The 17,757-nt window shown below is 42.5% G+C and overlaps 1 protein-coding gene and 1 pseudogene across 3 annotated transcripts in view; one reads left to right on the forward strand and one right to left on the reverse strand.

Moving 5' to 3' along the window:
- CHCHD3 (coiled-coil-helix-coiled-coil-helix domain containing 3) overlaps positions 1 to 17,757 on the forward strand; it is a 277,263-nt gene that overhangs the window by 131,856 nt on the left and 127,650 nt on the right. The window lies entirely within an intron of this gene.
- LOC116872684 lies at positions 1,864 to 15,954 on the reverse strand (annotated as a pseudogene).

Below are 17,757 nucleotides of genomic sequence, written 5' to 3' on the forward strand. Positions count from 1 at the left end.
AACTGTGAAAAAGAGAGTCTATTTTATACTCCATTAAACTGTTATACATCATAAATAATTTATTTCAATCCTTGTTCTCATCTATATCAAGGATGAGAAACTAGTCACTGTAAAGATTTTTTTTTTTTTTTTTAAAATAAATGGAGTAGTGTTCTCCTCTTCTCCAGCCTTGTGGGACTTCCTGCATTCCCTGCTCCACGTGTCTTTGACCTCCTTAGAAAGAAGTTTTTGCCTCCTGGATGGTCCCTGTCAACAAATACAGGCCTAGAATTGTTACGGGGATCCTGAGAGGACACTTAGGGAAGTCGTAACTCAGGGTGATTTACTCGCTAGCTCTCCTGCTCATTAAATATGTGATTTGGGCCACAATCCAGTCTTTCTGTTTCCCCATCTTTCCAATGACCATGGGTTCTTCAAAGTTTTGCTCTGGAAATTCAGAGAGATGAGATGTGTGAAGGTGCTTTGTAAACCTGTCCTCCTCATCACCGTACCCCTATGATATTCTTGTAGGTGACTGCTCCTGTCCTTTTGTTTGGCCATGATAATAAGGATGGGGAGTTCGGTCTACAGATTCCACCACCGTCCATGGGAAGCCAAGCGCCAGTGCTCTCCCACCTTGTCCTGTGCTTTTTGTAAACATCTCCTGACTCCCTGACTACATTCCTGCCCTGTCTGACCACGCATCTGTCCCAGCAGCTTGCTGGAAAAGCGGGGGAGATGATGGCATTAAGAAGAACAAGATTGAGTTGCTTATTTTTGTGGTCTCCAGCCACGTAGAGAACCCAGCAGCCCCAGGCAATGGGCCATTGGCTAGAGAAGGTGGAAGTTTGAGAGTTACGGTTTGTTAAGGAGGATAAAAAGGATAAAAAAATAAGGAGGTGGAATCTGAAGTCGCAAATCTGTGTAGGGGAACAGAGCCTACAGAAAGTGCTGTCGTCTGGGAGGGGCTGTTCCTGGGGAGTGGCTGATGGTCTCAGAGGGGATGTTTGGGAGAGGACAAGGACAAGCGTTGTTGAGAGCTGAAGTGTGGTTATGCTGAGCAGCAGGGAGAGTTTTAGTGGAGCAGGGCTCAGGACGGCCTCCGGAGTGGTGCAGAGATGTGGCTGCCTAGGCAGTAACTGCAGCCAGAGCACCGCCAGGCACTTGTAAGAAATCTAGTGCCTTCTTTTAACTGTGGTCTTCCAGGATGACTGTGAACCTGAGGACCATTGTTCAGTAGTGACATTGGCTACCCCTTCTTATGTTGGGTACAGTCACACATTGGTGGACAGAATTCAACGAATCGTTGCCCTACCATAATCTTTTCCATTCATTTGAACACACGGATGATGATGCCTTTAGCAGGAAGAATCATGTAAGAATGGATGAAAATAGGTGCGCCTAAGAATAAGGCGCCTGTGATTGGGAAGCATCAGCTTTAAATTATTCTGAGAGAATGCTGGCCAATGAGAAATAGGGTTCTTTAGTTGTGTTGGAATTTGGATCTTAGATGTGGAGTCTGATGTCTAAGAGTTCCCCTGCTGTCTTTTAAAAATGGAAACCGACAGGGTAAATGCAACAATACCTTTCTTTTTTCATTTCTGTGTGCTAATAAGAATAATAAAACCATGTGCTTTTCTTCCTTATGCCCCCGGTCCTAGCCTTATTGATGCTTAGTCTATATCTATCTTTCTATCTTTCTTTCTATCTTTTTTCCTCTTTCTTTCTTTCTTTCTCTTTCTTTCTTCCTTCCTTTCTTTCTTTCTTTCTTTCTTTCTTTCTTTCTTTCTTTCTTTCTTCCTTCCTTCCTTCCTTCCTTCCTTCCTTCCTTCCTTCCTTCCTTCCTCCTAAACTGTTTATTAGGTAGGAAATATGCAAACATTACTATAGTAGCAATAACGGTGGAGCTGAGGGTACTGCATCTTCTCCATGCCTGTGGCGAGGACCACCAATACTGTAGTGGAACTTGTGAACCTTTCCAAGGCCACCACTCTTGTGGCCTGCACAGGTCAGTTCTCACATCTCCCTGTGCTGGCAGACTGGTTCCGTGATCCACTGGGTGTCAGGATGTCCTCTAATAGGAGGATGACCTCAAAGAATTTGTATGTGGAATCTTGGCCAACCCAATAAGAATTCAAGACTCTCAGAGCTCCACGGGGGCATCCAGCTCACTTCTCTGCAGCTGACTGAGGCTTCGAGCAGACTTGAGCTGGTTAAGCCCATGATGGACAGGCTTGCCATAGGTCGCACCCCTAGGAACTGGGCGTTCGTGGCTGCCGCACTGTACAGGAATCTGATAGATGACATAACTTTGCTTGGCCTTATACTGTAGTCTGTGGTTTACCGGGCCAGGATAGGAGGGCTGGGTGGTGGAGTGCAGGTAGCTGTCAGGGCTGCCCGCGGTGCACCCCGAGAAGAAAACACATCATGTTGGACTGCTTCTTCTGCCACGGCTCCTGGATGTGCTTCCAAGTGCCCCCGTTGGCTTAGCTGTGAGCCGAAGGCTGCCACCAGATGGAGAGGCTTAGATGTATTTCTTAACACCTTTAGTTATTTCCCCCACCCATCCATGGAAGATGCCGCAGACTCCAAGCCTGGAGTGAATCATGGAGTCCGTAAATTAGAAGCCATCACCGTGATCCCGGGAGAAATAACTGCTAAAAGCCCGACGTTAGAGGAAGAGATGAAATATAAAAAGTAGCAACTCTGTCGAAGTACTTTGGCGATGACTGTCCCTAATGATGGCCTTGGTTCATCCATAAAACAAAACTCAGAAGCACTTCACCTCTTTCTCTCCCACTGCCTGGAGAGAGACAGGGAGATGAAAGACTCTTAGGAAAGATCTCCTTTACAGATGGCCAAGATTTAATCAGGGATTTAGGCTGCATGAAGACAGAAGCCTCAGTTACGTAGACATGCACTTCCACGGAGCACTTGATTTCCCAGGGACGCCAGATAATTGAGTTATACCTGAAACCCTGAACCGTCTGCATAACACACAGGCACACACACACCCAGCTTCTGTGTGCCAGGAGGTGTTAAATGCTTTGAAAACTGTAATTAAATAGCTGACGTTGTGCTGCAGAGCCACCATAAGCATTGACTGGTGCGGTCCTTCAGCATGCCGCGCTAACGTTCGATCCCAGGAGCTGCGACGAATCCAGCCCCTGTTGGTAACACATTCGAATTTAGAGGTGTGTGTTCTTGTTCATGTACTTTCTCATTAGCACTAATAATGCTAATGGGAGTGACAGATGTGATATGTTTTTGCCTCCTATCACTCACACCTTTTAGGTAGCGAGCTCCTTGGAGGAGGTAATTTCCCACGTGGTACATTTATGGAGCTGTGTGTTTAATAGTTTGCCTCAAAAGAGAATATGTCCGTAGGGACTGTTTATTAGTGGATGGACTCTGGGGGAAAGAAATTTGAATTAAATCAGTTTGAACCACCGAAGATATTATGATGGCAATTAATATAAATGGGAATGCCACACACTCATTTGTTCTTATATGTTTTTCAGGATTTTTTTTTTTAATTTCTTATAAGATTTCAAGGTTTTTTCCTTCCCCCAGACTCGTGACTTTGATGCTTGAATATATACCCTCTTCATTCCTCCTCCGCAAACCTTCCTATTTGTTCAAAGGACTCTTTAGTGTTTAAGTGAGTGACCGACAGTTCTCAGTATTTGAAACCATGCAAAGCCATCTTCTTCTTGTGAGTACTCATCTCATTAAGGGCTGGTATGCTTGGTTATTGTATTCCCTCCACCATGATAGCAAATACTTAGTTTCTTTTTTGAGAGATCCAGAATGGATCTGTCTGGGGATGGCCTGCTGCTACTCAACTCCCTGCAGCTCCCCACAACCCCAACTCTCACACACTCAATGTTCACCACACCCCATGCCTTGGGGGAACAGTGGCGGTGTGGTCCTCATAGCTCCAGCTCTTCTCTGGGCGCTCCTGCCTTCTTCTCCCCCAGGCTCAGAGATCTCAACTTTCTGCCTGGAGAGCTCCTTTCCTAGTCCTTTACTGATGGCGGGGGGAGCTCATGGGGATACATGTGTGAGAAGATGGTGGAGGAGCCCTGCTGCTCTGGATGGTGGCATGTGGGGATGGCTTTCTGGCATTCTTATTTCCATGCAACATGCATGTTTCCTTAGAGACGATAGTATAGAGTGGTTAGGTTACCTAGGATCACAAAGTTTTTATGTTAACGTGGTTCAGAAATGTTATAGACTAAATAAGGACTTGTCTAGGATGGTTTGGTACCGAATGCATTGATCTCTGCAAATCAAATTCCAAATGACCTTTAGGAACAGCCCATTTCCAAATTGTGTATAATCTCTAGTCTATATTTCTGTCTCTTCTTGATGGGTTACTCAGATTGTTTATTCAGGCTCTGGAAATAGATGTACCAAGTCTGCAGTGTAGCATGGAGGAAAGAATGTGAATCCCTGCCATTATTAGCTTTATGTCCTTGCGTAAGTCATGTAATGTCCATGAGCCTCAGTATTTCTATCTGTTAAATGGAGATGATTAATAGCCACGATACTTCAGAGAATGATTGGGAATATCATCGGAGATAACGTACATTAAAGTGCCTATGTTGTTAGGCAGGGACGTAAACCAAAGATTATTTAATAGTTGGATGGAGAAGAGCTGTGTTGGCAGGTCTCTCAGATACTATACATTTTCTTAAATTGTTGAAGGTATTTGCTAGGATTTTTTCCCCTTAGCATTTTATAACACCACTGATGTATTGTTTTTAAGTAATACAGATTTTTAATGAATTAATATTCTTAATGGCTGTATGCTTTGTAAGTAAAACACTTTACAGTAGTAAGGTGCTTCGAAAAGGCAGTGTCCCTTGACTGATTAAAGACCCGCTAGTCTCTTTATGTAACAGAAATGCTCGCCACTAGGTTAAATCTTAATCAGTAACAATGTTTCACTAATTACAAGAGCTGCTTTATATATTGGATAAATCGCTATTTGTAAACATTGGATTATATTAACTAACAGAGCTGATTGCCAGCTACAGAATAAAGCACAAGGTTTGCTAAAAGCTTTCATTAGTGGCTCGAAGTAGGTGGGCACTGCTGCCTGATATTTCACTTAGCACGGAAAGGCAGGTAACGACATTATGAATACATTTATAATGCAGGCCAATTTCTTCTAAAATGCATGTAAGTATTATTACTTTACCGGGAGTCTGTGAAATATGATTTATTTAATGCATTTCAGCCCCCATAATATTAAGACATAATTGAGATGCAGAGTAAAAAAAAAAAATCGCATGCAGTCAGTATGGTACATGAATCATATACTAAATTGCTCGTAATTTTAAAGGCACTTAGAAAAATTGTGAAATTTATATAATGCGTTCTTATGTTTGGAAAAGGTTATAAGAACAATAGTCTGGTTATTTTAGTATTTCAGTCCTAAAAATAGGACTTTTGCAGTATTCCTAAACCTAAGAAAGCCATATGTGTGAGGAAATCCAAAACTTCTTACGTCCAATTCTCATTAAATAATTTCTGTGAATTTTTCTTTTAAACCTCTCATGTTTAGTGAAGTCGTTGAGCAGTATATAATTTCTATAAAGGCCATAATCTAGTTTTTATAAACTATGCAACTGGATGAATGACAACATAAACGTTGCCAGCGTGTTTAGAAGGGAATCAGTTAAATGGTACTTGGAATTTGGATGATTATTGCTTTGAAAAGACTGAAAATCACAGGTCTTGGCTTTATAGTTTAATTACTTGCTTAACAATTGCTAGTGATTCACTAAATCACAAGGCTTCCAAACCAATAACATCAGTAACTGCGGCCATGCCTGAGCAACTCCAATTTTCTTGACAATGGCTACCAAACTGTGTTTAGCCTAATATAAACTGTTAGTTTAACAGCAAGCAATAGGAGTTTCGAGTGTACCATTGAGGAGATTCCAGCCAATTGAGCGCTTTACCAGTGGTGACACTTATGTCAAGAATAACTTCAGCGTATTTCATCAAGACCAGTTGGAAAAGCAAATATAGTAATTATCCCCATCTCTTTTTGATATTGAATTTAATAATAACAAGCACCGTCCAGCCCTCCAGGGCCTCTAATTAATAATTGGTTCTTGAGAACACAGCATGTGGCTCCTCACAGTTGGAAGAAGGCTGGCACACAGGGTGAGCTTAAGGTCCTCCGTACTTTTGTGGGCCGGGGTCAGAGCTACTGGTGATGGTTTAAAGGGAGAGCAAGATGCAGGTGTCCTGGGGGAGAAGTTACGTATGCTTTTATCTACCTGAGCTGTCTTTCTTCACTGTGTCTTCACTTCGTGGCATTTCTGTGAGTTCATGCCTCTTCCATCTTGCCCTTTGGCAATGGTGAGCTCTTTATTCCAAGTAGGTTCTTGCAGAATTAGATGAGTTCCTCAGTTTTTACGTAGGTAGCCATCTTGCTCACATGAGTCACCTGAACCCCTGTTCTTTAGTATTTTACCACTGAAATAATGTAAAAGGACATAGCAGACTTGCATTTAAGTAGTGATAATAAAGCGTAATATTTTATCAAGCACTTGCTTTTGCCAGGCTCTGTGCCCAGAATTCCACGTGTATCTTATTTGATTGTTATAGCATGAGGTGGTGGTATTACTGTTCCTATGATTGGAATAACTGAGGCTTAGAGAAGTTAAGTAATTCACCTTTTGCCGCTAGGCAATCACTTTGGCTCCAGACCCATGCTTTGAGCTACTACGTACGCCATTGAGTCTCTAGTATAAATGTGCCCTCTAAGTTTGTGAACATTACTTATTTAGTTGTGACCCTGTATGAAATACGGCCCTCCTTGGTGTAGATGGGTACTTAAAATTTTTTAAAGTCGTGACCTCCAATAATACATTTTGAGTTATGATGCAGTGCTCGTGGATATATGAATAAACACAAGAAATTCTACTTTCTGCCTTCCTATTTTCCGTTTTATTCTGTTTCCATTTTTAAAGACAATGGGTTGTAATCCACTAAAACAATTTCATAGTCCGCTAATAGGTAGCAACCTACAATTTGAAAATCATTGAGAATCAGTGCAGGCCTTCTGAGGTCCAGGCTCGTCAGTGAAATCTGAGTCTCATTGGTTTTATGTCTCACTCGCTTATATGCTGCCTCAGATACTTGCACTTCTAATTTTGTTAGTTTTCTAATTTTGTGGGACCTTAAGTAGTTTTGCTAGTAGGCATTTGTGAGTGATTGAATTCTGAGGATGGATTAATATCTTTCCTGAGGCTCAGAGTTTCTCCTTTGCCATTTCATCATGGTCCTTTAGGGGCGTCCCGTGGATTTGAGATTGAGGGTTATACTCAGGCATAACAGCAGGGAGTCTGCTTGGGAGTCTCTCCCCCCACCCTCTACCCTGGCCCCACTTAACGCTCTCTCTCTCTCTCAAATAAATTTTAAAAAAGTAAAATTGAGAAGATGCAGGGTAGTCTCTTGTATTTATTATCTTGTACCCTTTGCCAGGCAGACCTACCTAAGTATTGGCCAGAAGGCAAGACTGAGGTTGTTGCCCCACTGTCTTTGCCTAGAATGAACTGGTAGCACAGACTGGGGTAACCAAACACCAGTGTGACATGCGGTACCCACGTCCTCTCATGCTCTCCCTCCTTGAGCCAGCAAATTTGGGTGCCTGTGCCATGCTGGAAGGCTCTAGGGTTACAGTGGGAAGCTTGACACACATGCTGCTTCTTTGAGTATCCGTTCTAGTGAGAAGACAGTTGGAAAATAAGCGGATATACATATATCCGCTTATTTAACAAATGCAGGAAATATATGAGGGGCAGCACTATGGAGTAAGATGACTGTAGTAATTCTCAACTTATCTGGGCCCCATTCTCGGGGTGGTTAGTTTTGCCAGTACCTGCAGATGTTGCAAAGCGACCCCGAATGTGTCAGCCAAAGGCCACCACAGGATTTCCATTTGGGAGTGGCCCGTAACTCAAGGGGAGACTGTTCTGAAGAGCAGGGCCGTGCAGGCCATGGAACAGCAGCATTGCTATCACTTGGAAGCTTGTTGAAGGTGCAGGCTCTCTGACCCAGCCCAGATCGACTGAGGCAGAATCTACATTTTAACAGGATCCCCAGGTAAATATGCACATTAAAATTTGAGAAGCGCTGCTAGAGTAGTGGTTCTCTGCTTGGCTACTCTAGAGAAATAGAGTTGGGCATGATAAGTCACTCCCAGCATAATGACATTTTGTCCAACCTTGAAGCATCTACTAGGGTGGAAATTGTCAGATGCTGCCACTTAACTCACTTCTGCTACTCCCAGCAAGACTGAGCAGTGTACCGTCTCCTCCCTTTGGATACCTCCCTCCCTGCAACCGGAATGGACCACCAGAAGTTCGTCCTCCCCCAGCATTCGTTAGAAATCCCACTGGTGGGATTCATTTCTATATGGGTATCAGCAGCAGCTGACCTCATTTGTCTCCTTGCACCTACTTTTGGAGTAGGAGCCCTTTTACCTGTGGCCGCCTTGCTCCCAGACTCTGCTAGCCATGTCCGTGCCTGTGTGTGTAATAAACCTTTGAAATACTTGGGATCTTTGTCTTAGCTGTGCTGTATTTTGGTGTTTTGACCTCTGGTATCTTTTTGGAGGGAAGGAACAGCAGACCCAGATACGGACCAAGTCAAACTGGGGCTTAAAAAAAAAATGAACATTTCTGCAGGGTAGGACCTAGGATGCAACATGTTTCAAAGCTTCCAGATGATTCCAACTGGCAGCCAAGGTTGACAACCTCCTCTGTAGAGGGAAGACATCTTTTATGTTTTTAGGGCCCTGGAACAATTGAGAAGCTACTTATGATAAATTCTGACCGATGCTTTCCATGTCCATCATTGAAATACACCCTCCTCTGCAGATAAATATGTAGAAAGCAGGCTGAGTGTACACCATTAGAATCACTTGGTCTCGTTCTCACAAAACTCATGGTAGCAGAACAGAGAGCCACCAGAGTTGGATTTGAGTCACCACCACGAGGCTGACATCAGATCCTGTGGAAAATAGGTTGTAACAACTGTGACTCAGTTGATAAATGAATAATAGCACTTTAGCATTTGAAAAATGCTTTAAAAAAATGCTTTTTAAAGTTCCTTTTCATGTGTAGAAAATTTTTGTCTATCATTTTCATCTGACTCAGGCCAGAATCTGCTTCACATTTGTGGAAGTGATCCAGACCTAGGTTTCTCTCTGATTCTGAAATTGACAGCTATAGTCCCAAACTTCCACACTCTGGAAGGTTTTCGTGTCAGCCTTGCTTTTTTGCCTTTTGCTTTTTCAGATGACACAGCGCAGAAAGGATCAGTTGGGAGTCCCTCAAAGCCAGAAGATTAAATGGGATTAAGAGAAGGTATTCTGAGGCAGGAAACGGTGACTAGATGAAAGGACTCAAGGGGGAAGATTTTGAGGTCCTTAGATTTTATGACGTTTTGGTAAGCCAGGGCTATAAGCTGTGGCTCAGAAGAGACACTCAGGTGGAAAAATTGAAAGGAGGTCCTTAAAATTTTGTAGGATGGAAAAAAGAGAAATTTTAGCAGAAAAGGTTCGTGTGCCAGTAATGAGCCTGATCTGAAATATTGTCCTTCCAGCACTTTGATATGTGTCTATCAGTGGTCTGTCTTTGACGTTCAGACCCTGCATGAGCTGGCTTAACTTGTGAATCCTGACTTAAAGGGAACAGTTGGAGATGGCAGGTTCAGTGCTCACGTACCACAGCGATGGGCTCCCGAGTTGGGCTGGCCAATAAGCAGTTCCTTCCAGGACAGAGACCAAGGGAAGCGCCTTGCTTTTGCTTTGTCTTAGTGCCTGCATGTCTTTGACAAGTGAACAATAAAATGTACTGTTTGATTTTAGACTGTCTTGCTTCTTTTCTCTGTCCCTCCCGCAATCTTTCTTTTTCATGTCGCATTCATTGCATGAGGTGCTTTTCACCTCTCCTTCCTGACCCTGGGTTCCAGTGTTCATTGGTAGCTCTCACCCAGGATGTGCTCTAATTGGCAAAACTGTAAACCTGGTAGCAGCAGTTCTCTATTTCAGTTTCCTAATTGGTGTCAGGGTCTGCTGGTGGAGCCCAGCCATGTTGGACTGATGGATAGATCGGCTGCTGTGACCGCCACGCTTCTGTCTGACCAACAGGTTTATTGCTTTTTGAAACCAAAAATTAAAATGTTAAATATATCCTACAGTGTTCCTAGTGGGTCTGAAATGAAATCAGCTCTTCATCATTAAGGAATACTTTCAATGTTACCTGAAGGTCCCTTGGGTTTGCAACTCGAAGTTTTTTTCTATTTCTAAGTCACAGCTGGATGTTTTCTTGCTTTCATAATGCAGTGTAAAGCTGCCTTATATTTCACACCGCCTGCTGCACAGTGGGTTTCTTCTTTTCAGAAGTAACGCAGACATGGTGTTAAACGTGTGCGTGTTGGGGGTTGGGCTGGCATTGAAGAGACCCCACTCACAGAGCTTGAAATTTACAAGCTCATTTACATTGGCCAGTGAGAAGGTAGGTTGTTAACTGAATCATAAGAAAAAATGATACAGATTCTTTTTCAAAAGCTCTTTCACGTGATCGACATTTATGTCGAAAGTATAACCGAGGAGTTAGGCATATGAGCGTAGTATAATGACTGTTTACCCAAATTAATGCCTGAAGTTAGAGAAGGCTACAAACTGCTGCATTTTAAAATCGAGTTTTAATACTTCGATTAGCATATTACACTCCAGTATAATAAAACAATGTAATAATCTTAAAGAGATCAAGTGTTACCAGTGAGCAAACCTCTGATATTTTTGTCTCTTCGAGTTTCTGTAGCCAGCACTTAATCATTTATAGCAGCATTTCTTTTGTAGAAAGAGTCCATCTTTATCAACACACATTGTGTTTTAAAACATTCTAGTAATACTGTCTTATATTTGTTTGCTTTATACTGGTTTTCCAAAGAACTTTCCTGTCTGCTTTTCCTCTTGTGCTTTTGAATATCCTCAAATTAAGGAGTTACTATTTTATATTTTATTGGGGGGGGGACTGAAAAACAAAAGTTCTATGACTTGATGGAAATCACTACTTCCACATAAGTGATCAAGTTGTGGCTTGAACCAGCTCTTGTGACTCCATGTCTAGTGTTTTCCCACATTAATATACTGCTCTCTATGTGCCGAATGTACCATTAGTGCTCTGGGCATTACAAAGATGACTCACACTCTCTTGGCCTAAAATTCTAGTTCAGAAGATCAACATAGGCACAGGTAGAAACACAGAGTACTAAAGGGCTGAGGGAGAATTCAGGCTCTAGAGATAAGGTTGGGCTATAGAGATGAGTGAGGAGAGAGCCTGCCAAAATTTCTTAGAGGAGTGAGTATCTGAGCTGGAACTTTAAAAAGGAGGGGTTAGGGATTTGAAAGGTTTTTGGCATCCAAACTGAGAGGACGGCTGGAACAAAAAGATCCAGAGATGGGAGAACCCGTAAGTTCTCCTTCTGGATGTTGAGTACACGAATGTCATTGGAACTTACGGGCTGGGTAAGGCGGCCTGTTAATGGTTGACAGGTCAGAAGGTGCAGAGCAGACAAATGGCCAGTCTTGTGGCCATGTCGAGGGTAGATTAAAGGAGAGAAAAAAAGGATGAAAATCTTTTAGGATAGGAATGTGGGGTAGTCTTTCCAGCAAGGCGAAGCAATTTCTGTTAAGAGACTGTACATTGGCATTCAAGTGGGGAGACTACATATGGTAGACATTGCTGAGTTTAGAAGTGGAAGGTCCAAAAGGAGAAGTGAGCTACACCATACCATAAAGATTACTCTGATTTCAAAGACTGGCAGGAATCACAAGTCAGTTTAAGATTTCTGTCATTTTGGTTTATTACTGAAGCAGCAAATAGGCAATTCTAAGGCCATCTGATGAGGTAAGGATCCATGTGGCTGGATGGAGAGGCTTTCTCTTACTTTCTTATTTCCTTGGGCAGACCTTAAGTACTGTGGTCCTTAGAGCAGTTATGGAGGAAATACTCTGTCATTTTCATGGTGTTCAAAAACCATAGATTCTCTGACTTTGTATATGAAGCTGAGGAAGGCACTCTCCCAACCCTTAAGCATCTACCTCACTATAAGACAAAAGACTTCCTGTGCCTATTCCTGTGTTCTGTTTCTTACTGTCTAATTGGATGGTGATGGCTTAAGATTTGGTTAATGACCAGTTATGTTTCAGGTTGCTGTGTTTGAAGTACCAAGACATCCATGTGGATATGTTCATTAAATAAATTAGAGGCAGTTTTGGAACTGGGGAGGGTGGCCAGGGATGGAGAGAGGTCTGAGAATCTTTCTCACAGCGGTAGAGATCGGGAGTGGTAAGATCTCCAAAGAAGAGAATGTGGACAGAAGACAAAAGAAGGCAAAGGTAGCATTTTGGCAGATACCCACCCGCCTTTAATCAGGTGGAGGAAGGGTTGTGGAGGAGATGACATAGGAGCCATCTGCAAGGAGAGAAGGAGGAGTGTTGGCTGTGATCAGAAGAGAGAGCTTCTTTGAAATGGTTCCCAGAGAGGGCCAGCAGGATGAGCGCTGATCAGAGGCCGTTGACTTAGGCAATTATTGATCTGTGGTTAGCTTACCTAATAATGTGCATACCTCAAGCAGTGGAATCAGAGCCAGCTTTCAGATGGCTAAAGAAGGGAAAAAAGGAAAAAGCTGAGGAAGTTACTTTTCTGTCAGGACTTTAACCTGTGAAAGAACTGTGGTGAAGAATATATACCTTGAAAAGCAGCAGTGTTTTGGGAGTTTTCCCTTATTTTTTTTCCTTCATTTCCCCCCCTTCTTTTAAATAACTTTCTTCATTGTTTTTAGCTCATTTTTTAATTCAAGTATAGTTAACACACAGTGTTGTATTAGTTTCAGGTGTACAATATGTGATTCAACAATTCTGTGTATTGCTCAGTGCTCATCAGGATGTGTGTACTCTATATCCCCTTTCTCTGTTTCACTCATCTCCAGCCCCCCCGGCTGCCCTCTGACAACCACCAGCTTGTTCTCTATAGTTAAAGAGTCTGTTTTTGGTTTGTCTCTTTTTTTTTCTTTGTTCATTTGTTTTATGAACAAATAAATTCACACATGAGTGAAATCATATGACATTTGTCTCTGACTGACTCATTTCACTTAGTATTATACTCTCTAAATCCATCCATATTGTTGCAAATGGCAAGATTTCATTCTTTTTTTCTTTTTAAAGATTTTATTTATTTATTTGACAGACAGAGATCACAAGTAGGCAGAGTGGCAGGCAGAGAGAGAGGAGGAAGCAGGCTCCCTGCCGAGCACAGAGCCTGATGGAGGGCTCGATCCCAGGACCCTGAGATCATGACCTGAGCCAAAGGCAGAGGCTTTAACCCACTGAGCCACCCAGGCGCCCCAAGATTTCATTCTTTTTTTATGGCTGAGTAATAGTCCATTTGTGTGTGTGTGTGTGTGTGTGTGTGTGTGTGTGTACACCACATCTTCTCTATCCATTCGTCAATGGAAGGACACTTGCATTGCATATCATAGCTATTGTACACAATGCTGCAATAAAATAGAGGAGCATATATCTTTTTGAATTAGTATTTTTGTTTTCTTTGGATAAATACCAGGTAGCGGAATTACTGGGTCATATGGTAGTTCTATCTTTAATTTTTTGAGGAGTCTCCGCATTGTTCTCCATAGTGGCTGTATCAGTTTGCGCGGAGAGGTTTTCTTTAAAGAGATTAATGTGTTTGAGAGCTTAGGGCAGGAATCCAGTGGCAAGAGAAAGATAAAAAGTGCAAAAAGGTGGTAGTAAATTGATAGAACACAATCTTAGGGAGTTTTGAGGGGGAGGATATATCCAAGTTTAGAGATGAGGGTCTTTGAAAAGGGAAGAGAAATCCTCTTCAGAAGATCATGTGAGGAAATTTAAATTGGAGGGAGAGAAGTTTGCAACCTAATGGGCTCCATTATCTCAGTTACAGGATTCATCGAGATTCTGTATTCTCCTGTGTGAATGCCAGGTCAGTTTATTCTTCAGGGCAGGAGTCTGAGGCAACCTCAGGGGAGCAGGGTCAGGTGTGACGTAATGGAATGGCCAGTCCGGTGTCCTGAGCAGGTGCATCTTCGTTGCTAATCAGATGTTGATACCTCTTACCTGACTGACTTGTCCCTTCATGGTCCCAACTTGAACTTTCACTCAGGTCTCCTGGACTTCTTTTAGTTTTTACCCTTTATCCTTGATTTCATTCTCTTCATGTTCCAGGTCTTCTTCTTGCCTGGATCTGTCCTCCTCCCGTAATAGGATACCCTCCTCATCAGGCCTCCAGTGAAAGACCTTAGCCTAGTTTCTCTGAGGGACTCTTCTGTAGGTTCTGTGCTTCCACAGAGAAAGAGGCTGCAGTTGCTTCACCTGTATCAATCAGTAGACTTATTATCTGAATACTTAAATATGTTCAGAAGATCCTTTGGGATATGGATATCTTTGATTTTAGGGGTAGTGTAAGAAACTCCTTGGGAAAGATGGGACCTTTTAAAAAAGTTAGAATGCTGTCTTAAATGTATCCAACAGATTTGAGTTCTGTCAAACTAGTTTTTGCTTGCTGAAACCTACCTTTGAGTCGTCTTTAGGGTTGAGTTCTTCCGGGGCTTCTGAAATCCATTCTGACTGGCGTTGGAAATGGACATCTAATTCAGAGAAGATCCTATTATTAAAGATTGTCAATTTTAAACAGCTTAATGCATACATAAGTGATAGAGCTCTTTGAACAGGGTCTTCCATATTTTGAAAAATAACACTTGTTTTAGAAATTCAAGCCATTTTAAACCAGTTGCTTCCATGCAGTTCGGCAGTAGCTGTTAGATACTATTATAAATGCTTGGGCAAGGGTCAGTGTTGTAATCTTGGAGGGGCTGAAGTTTATTACATATTTGATCAAATTACCAGCTTTTCCTACATTTACAGATGTGTAGACTTTTTTCATACCTACCTGAGTAGGAACAGTAGGAACAGGGTTAGCTGTGAGGCGTTAGAAATGAGTGGAGGGGTGCCTGGCTGGCTCATTTGGTTAATTTCTTATTTGGGTAAGCATCTGACTCTTGATTTCAGCTCAGGTCATGATATTAGGGTTGTGAGATCGAGCCCCATGTTGGGCTCTGCATAGGGTGTGGAGCCTACTTGGGATTCTCTCTCTCCCTCTGTTGCCTCTGTCCCCCACCCCCACCCCTACAAAAAAAACGAATTTTCAGAGACTTGGTGTGCATATTCCGAGTAAAGGAGATTTTCCATTTCACTTCATTGTGCTTAATAAAGGCAGCTGGGCAAGGGGTCAGAAGCATCAGCAATCATTTATGATTTTCCATGAAACTACTGTTATACTACATTTCTGGGGACCAGGCTAACATCCATCATTGTCTTGGTTATAGGGAGCCCTTCACTGTATGTTCTAATCTGGGGGTGTGGGCTTATGTAATCTGTGTGAAGATAGGTTTTAATAAACTGCACTGCCTAAAGTTCTGTCATCCATTAGATTCTAACCATTAACTCCGTATCCCATAATATATAGAATTGTTCATAAAAAGTCATCAGAGATTATCTGATAAGGAGGGTGGGCACTGATACGTCATTAAAAGAAAAGCACCTCTGTGTCGAAGGTGCAGCTTATGGGATGCGCTCGTGTCCATCATCTCCTTTGCTCCTCAGGTTCCTGTGAGTACTTTCTTTCTAGCCTCTGTACTCCATTTAGTCTCATCCACACCCAGGGCTCAAGCCATCTGCTGTAAAGCAACAACTTCAGAGTCTAGATTCTTAGGCTGTAGTTTTCGACACGGAACGTTTAGCCGAGTCTTCTCGTCTCACTTGCAGACCGCGTAGAGACTGCTGTTCTCTTTCTCAGTGAGCGAGACCACCCTCTGTATCAGAAATCCAGTTGTCCTCCTTGCCATTCCTCCTTTTCCATACCCTGCTGATTCCACTTCCTGAAAACTCTGGAATCCAGGGATGCCTGGGTGGCTCAGTGGGTTAAGCCTCTGCCTTCGGCTCAGGTCGTGATCTCAGGGTCCTGGGATTGAGTCCCGCATCAGGCTCTCTGCTTGGCAGGGAGCCTGCTTCCATCTTTCTCTCGGCCTACCTGTGATCTCTCTCTCTGTGTCAAATAAATAAATAAAATCTTTTAAAAAACAACCAAAAAAAAACCCCCTGGAATCCAAACCTTCTGGTACAGACCTTATCTGGGCCTTCGTGACATTTAGCCTTTATCCCTTCAAGCATTTCCCAACTGCTTGCCTCAGTGTTGCACACCGCCTCTGGAGTGGTTTGGTTTATCTCAGGTGAACCTGATGTGTTAGTCCCAGGCAGGAAGTCCTGCAGTGGCCCGCCATGGTCTCCAGGTCAAGTTGGAGCTTCAGCAGGGTACCAAGGTGCATCTTCATAATCTGCCCATGCTCGGTTTTGCTACCTCATCTTTGGCCATATTTCCTTTTTTTTGGGGGGGGGGGGTTTTTTAGCTAATTATTGGCCATATTTCTTTTCTTTTTTTTTTTTTTTAAAGATTTTATTTATTCACTTGACAGAGATCACAAGTAGGCATAGAGAGAGAGTGGAGGAAGCAGGCTTCCCGCCGAGCAGAGAGCCTGATGTGGGGCTCGATCCCAGGACCCTGAGATCATGACCTGAGCCGAAGGCTGAGGATTTAACCACTGAGCCACCCAGGCGCCCCTGGCCATATTTCCAAGTGCAGCTTCAATGCCACTGCCGTGAACCAGGTCGTTGAACCTGCCATGCATTTTCAGGCTACCATCCCTCCATGCTTTAATGCCTTTGCTTGTGAATATCCATCTTTTCCACCTTAACTCTTTCTTGAGCCTCATCTTTGGAATCATTTTTGTTAACATTTTTCCATCCACTGTGAAATTTGTTATTCTGCTTCTGTGTTTCTGCTCCACTTCCCCAGTGGATATGAGCTCTTAGTGGACAGGGGCAGCGATCATCTGTTTCTTCAGCACCTTGTATCATGACTTAGGAGTGTCATGGATCTTTGCAGAACATTGCACAGGTCTGAGTCTACACACATATTAAATAACTAAATGACTTCTTCAGGGCTGTAAGAACTACGACTACAGCTAACTCCAAAGGTTCTCCTCTAGAACCTCTGCTCCGCTTTTCTATACACCAATTCTTACAAAAATAAGTCGTGATTCGGCTGACTAAACCATTGATCTTGGTTGAGTTATACTCTGGCTTAAAAAAAAAAAAAGTATTGTCAATAAAACAGTTCATTAGTGTGGCATTAGTATGGCTGGGTGCTGATAGGTTGTTCCATAGGGGAAAAATATCAGCCACAGATTTTTTTAAAAATCTGTATAAATAATATAAACTCAGTTAAAACTTCACATTACCGTACTGAGGGGCTAGCTCGGGGAACTGTGTCCCCTGTGAATAATGCATTTAATTAAGTTCAATTTTAATATTTAAGGGTAGCAACCAGACAAATTTATTACTCCCAATATTTATATCTTATAAAGTAGTAAATTGTTGCTGGAAAGCAGTAATAAAATCCAGTCATTTTGAAATGAATTCCAGAGTCACTGTAATACAGGGTTAATCCGTGAGGTACCGTGTTTTCTACTTGCAACTTTGCAGCATAATCAGGTTCTTTTAAAATTTATCTTACTTAAATGAGAAATTATCTTCCACCCATTTGTTAGATTAGAATCTCTCCCCTTTCTAATGGAGACTGAAGTGATTTT

The sequence above is a fragment of the Lontra canadensis genome, unplaced genomic scaffold, assembly GCF_010015895.1.
Source record: "Lontra canadensis isolate GAN:19392208 unplaced genomic scaffold, GSC_riverotter_1.0 scaffold2, whole genome shotgun sequence".
NCBI lineage: Eukaryota > Metazoa > Chordata > Mammalia > Carnivora > Mustelidae > Lontra > Lontra canadensis.